Raw genomic sequence first — 5,357 nt, 5'->3', positions numbered from 1 at the left:
GCCAGACAGTTGCATTCGCTCGATAATGGACTGGACAAGAGCCAACATACTGAAGCTCAATCCAGATAAGGCTGAGGCCCTGTTAGTGGGTGGCTCCCTAGACCGGATGGCTGAGTGGCTGCCTGCTTTTCATGGCAACTATGTAGCAATTGAAGGAAAAGGTACATAGCTTGGGGGTACTTTTGGATCCCATCACTGTCCAATAGTATTTTATTTAATGTTGCTTTAAATATAATAAAGCCTGAAGACAGGAAAGACATTTACAACCAAAAAAGATAAAAACAAAAATACAAAATGCATAAAATGCTAAGATATCACAATTAATTTAATAAAGGGAAATGCCGGTGTTTAAAGCTGCATGCCAACTGCAAGCAAAAGTGGTCTGCTATTCAGTTTAAGCATGGGAAACTGCTTTACACGAAGTCAAACCATTGATCCTTCTAGCGGTTTTGCCTATATCACAGGCAGCAGCTCTTCAGTTTGTGGCAGGACATCCCCACTCCTACCTCGAGATGCTGGGGCTTCAGCCTGGGACCTTTTGCATCCAAAGCAGATGCTCTGCCACTAAGCTGTGATCCTTCTCTGCTTGCCTTTCCAATAGTGTACTGTTCAAAGAATTCCCCAATGAGAATGAGCGGGTGGTTCTCCCTGCATGCATATAATCTCATTTAAATTTGATGGATTACAACTACAGAAGATTAATTTAATAACTGAGTTTTAAAATGAAAGTCTTTCAAGTAGTTTGGCAGAAATATACTACAGAGTAAAAAAAGGCAGCTTGCCAAAAAGAAGATGACTAGCATACTCTTCCTTAATGCATTGATGCATACAGATTTTACTCCATCATGGTTATCAAACTGTTTAAAAACCAAACCAAATTGCTTTCAACCTAGTTGCAGAAAGCCAGTGTGTTAGTGCTTCTATACTATAGATCAGTATTTCCCAAAGTGGGCGATACCGCCCCCTCAGGGGCACTGGAATGATCCAGGGGGGCAGTAGTAGCATCGGGTGCAATTGGGAGGGCCTTGAATAAAAATAAGGGACTGGTGGAAGCATGAAGAAAGAAGAGAATAAAATTTTGTACACGTCTCATCTGTTGTGTAATCATGCTTACTGCCAAGTCGGGTGCCGTTGTGCAATGGCAACAACACCTCCCCTGAATCCAGTGCTCCTGCTGAAGACGAGGGGTTTTCGTGGGCTTGAGTGAGCTGTTTTCAGCTTCACCCAGGCCAGGGAAATGGATTGCAGCTTGCCTGCCTATTTGGCCAATGGCAGGCAGGTTGCAGCACTGGCCCCACCCGTAGGGCAGATTGGACTGAGATTACCCAAGCTAGTACACTCCATATGTTTTGAACTGCGATTCCCAGGACTGGGCCTGATGGGAATTGCACACCAAAACATCTTGAGCTTGGTGAAGGTCTCTCTAACTATACAACCTTGTGCAAGTTTACTCAGAAGTAAGTCCCACTGCCAGGGCTGGTATCAGCATGTGGCACTCTTGGACAGCTGTTGAGGCCCCAGCACCACACTAGAGCCCACTCCTGCTCCCTCCAGTCTGGGGAGCTGATATTTTAATTTCCTATAATGACTCCAATGTAACCTTGGTCCAGGGCTTTATAGGACATTAAAATGACAGGCCTCAGACTGCCCTGGAGGCCTGCCATTGACATTTCTCATTGTGGAAAATTAAAATGGTGGCTTGCCATCTGACCTTTGTTTGAAACTGCTGCCACTTCCTAACACTGGCAGGGACAGAGGCATTTTGTTGAGACACCCCTCTTCCTTGTATTCACTGTGGCTTTCTCTCAGATAAGTGCACAGTATTGCTGCTAATATCAGTGACCATTGCACTTGGAATGTAAGATGAGGCCAGAGTAGTTAACAAACGGCTATGCTGAAGGAAGAGGACAGGGAGCAATATTTATCTTTCTATCGCTTTCTATCCCATACTTCCTCATATATATACATACACACACACACACACACACACACACACACACACACACACTATAGAGCTGTCCTCACAACAATCCTGCGAGGTCTGCTTAATATTGTTTTTTAGATTTGAGGGGGAAGCTGCTTTTCCATTTCAAATGCAACATATTTGAGTTTTTGCCACTAGAGAGCAGCAGGAATCAACATTCCACTTGCAGAGAAAGCCTGCTCTCCCATGCTGGGAAGGAATGATTGTGTAGTAATATACACTGTTAGATGGTCATCATGTTTTGTCTTTGGGAAGATTAGCACAGGGCTCTGTGAACACCTGTTATCTGGAGTCACTTTATTGAACTAGGTGGGACTTTTTATAATCCTACTGCCAGGACCATCCAATTGCTGTGTTAATGGAGGAGCCATTTAAACAGTGAAGGGAAATCTGGTCCTCCTTATGTTGTAGGCTTATAATTGATTTATTATTGATTCCTTGCATTTATATCCCACCTTTTTCTCCAAGGAGCTGAAGGTGGTGTTCACAGTTCTACCCCTCCTTATTTAATCCCCTCAACAACCTTGTTAGGCTGAGAGGCAGTGACTAGCCCAAGTGTGCCTCATGGCTGAGTAGGGATTTGAACCCTGGTCTCCCAGGTCCTAGTCCGACACACTAACCACTACACCACACTGGCTCTGTTCCATCAGCCCTGGCAAGCATGGCCAATGGCCAGGGGTGATGGAAGATGTAGTCTATCAAAACATCTAGAGGGCCATCAGTTCCCCACCATTGCATTAACACAAGAGATATGCTTGCAGGGGAGTAGTGTTCTAATCTAATGGGGGGCAACATCTATGAGGGGTGTTAAAAAAGAACTAAGAATCTCTGGGGTCACTCCATCTCCAGCTATTTAGCACAGGCCCTACAGACCAATGTCTTCTGAAAAAGTAGGCTCTGGCCTATGAAACAACAAGCGGCCATGTCTTTTAAAGGCACCACAGGATGAGTTGGAGTTGTTGCTGCAACAAACATGGCTACCCACCTGCAATTTATCTAGAAAATGTTCTAGCCAACCACTTCTATACTGAGGCATATTTTTCTGCATTCCATGTCCCCATCCCATGGAGAGTTTACCATGGGGAGGTAAATGGTAACATCTGAGATGTCTATGCATCTATGATAATTTCCTCCTCACCAGAGGTATTCTGTGTCTGAATGTGCTTTCTTAGGTTAGGCTGCAGGCATCTGACCTGGTCCTAGTTATGCTACTGTTATGCTAGTTATGCAAGAGGACCTGGGGCAGTGGAATGTGCTTGTTTTCTCCATTAATATCTACTTCCGCAAAGTTATCACCTTTCCAGACACTGTTCTGGCAGGGCCAGTGTGCCTTTAACAGCAGGCAGAAATAATGTAAGAAAAAAAGGTTTTTCTGTGCTGGAGAAAGAAAACAGCACCTGTGGAAAGCCTGCCATTTACCCAACTGTTTAAAGTACAGAGTCCTGACTGTAGCTCCCGCAGCACACGCAAAAGAAATTTGTGGTAACAGGAGTGGGGGAATGCCACTCCAAGAAGCACAAAATGGTTCAACAATGCCAGCTGCATCATCAGCATCCATGGCAACACCACTGATGCCATCATCAGTCACAGATTGCATGGCAATGGTGCCGCTGTGAAAAACCGCTACAGAACAAGTCAGTCTACAGATGGTGATACACCCACACAATATTTCCCGGCATAGCCATGCCTGCCTCAAAGAAGAAAGAATGCTAAGCCCCAACCTCTGCTAAGAAGTAAGATTTCACCCTCCATTAAATGTTGCCTGGTAGCAGCCTCTGCATCACGCTGTAAGAGAGAGAAAAGCAAGGATGCAGGCACACTCTTTGGCCACTGTGAAAATAGGATGCTAGTCTAAATGGGCCATTGGGTTGATCCAGCTGGCTTATGTTCTTATGCTGAGAGAAAGCAATATTTGGTGTCTCCTCTCCTTGAACTTTTCTATCCCACCTGGTCTTCAGAACAACATTTACCTATGAATATGAATGCAAGTTTGCTTATTTTTTCCTCTAATGTATTTCCTGCTTGTGTTATGTCTGTAGAAATTGTAAGTCAGTCTGAGGGCATGGACTGTTCCCCCCCCCCCCTTATATGTAAACAACTCAATCCGTGGCTGAAGAGTGGGATAAAAGCATTCTCCAAATAAATACTAAATAAAAGTGAGTCTTGCACATGGTGGTTCCAGTTCCATTATCTACACACACACAATTGTTCATAAGTACCCTTTTGACTGCACAACAGAGAACACATGGGGAGAACAGTTTTAAAGACCACTGGTGTCATGACCTTGGGATCAGATTCCCCTTTTTCAGGGGATAAGATGGAGAACTCTGAGCCAGAGGAGGAAATTGCATGCAGGGCCAGTCCCAGAAACACATCTCCAACACGAGCCTTGTAGTACCAGTCCCCTCCCCTGCACCAGTGAGGATGCCCCATTGTCATCCTGGAACTCAAAGAACACCATCACAAAAGCCCCAGTACACCCAGAGCCACCCTTGCTCCATTGGAATAAAAGATCATTGGAGTGGGCTGGGTTCCCTTAACTGAAGTGGCAACTTCCCAGCATAGGGCACAAGGCTGAGAACCACGGTGGGAATTTATGCTCCACTACGTTGGAAGTGTTGGGATACCACTCAGCTTGCACTGTAGGCAGACATACCTGCATGGGAAGAGTAGAAAGAGAGGAACCTCCCAATCTTTCAGTATCAAAATGCAGTTGTACAAATTATGTTGCAACTGCATTTGGAATACTGTGTACAGTTCTGGTTGAGTTGAGGGGGGGGGGGAGCTGTATGAGAGAGTCATGTCTGATTTCTGCTGGAATCCAAAGCTGTAGCCATAGGAGAAGCAAGACCCTCTTGGGGTGTCAATGCTATGGGCCCCTCCATTGTAGGCTCAGGTTGTATATATGTGTAAATAAATCATACACCATAAAGATACCACTGTCTCCACAGTTCTTCACTCTAAGGGAACTGAACCTTGATCAAGCATCCAGAACTCCTGGAATCTCACACCAATTGGAGACTGGGGCACTTGGAGATGAGGGCAGTGTGCAATAATATTATAGAGTTAGAAAAGGTTAAGAAAAGGGCAATCAACATGATCAAGATGGAGAAACTTAAGAAAGGGGGTAGCATTTGCCATGACAGAAGTTTATAAAAGCAGGCATGGCAAGGAGGAAGCAGACAGAGAAAAGTTTTTCTCCGCTTATCATAACTCTGGAACTCATGGACAAAATCCAGCAGAGCTGAATGTTGGAAGACTCAGGGCACATAAAAGAAAATACTTCCTCACACAGTACATAGTTAAACTATGGCCACCAACTTGGATGGCTTCAAAAGATGAAGGAGGCAGCTATCAATGGCTACTAGCCACA

This window comes from Podarcis muralis, chromosome 7 (genome assembly GCF_964188315.1).
Source record: "Podarcis muralis chromosome 7, rPodMur119.hap1.1, whole genome shotgun sequence".
Classification (NCBI taxonomy): domain Eukaryota; kingdom Metazoa; phylum Chordata; class Lepidosauria; order Squamata; family Lacertidae; genus Podarcis; species Podarcis muralis.
This window is presented reverse-complemented; position numbering follows the sequence as displayed.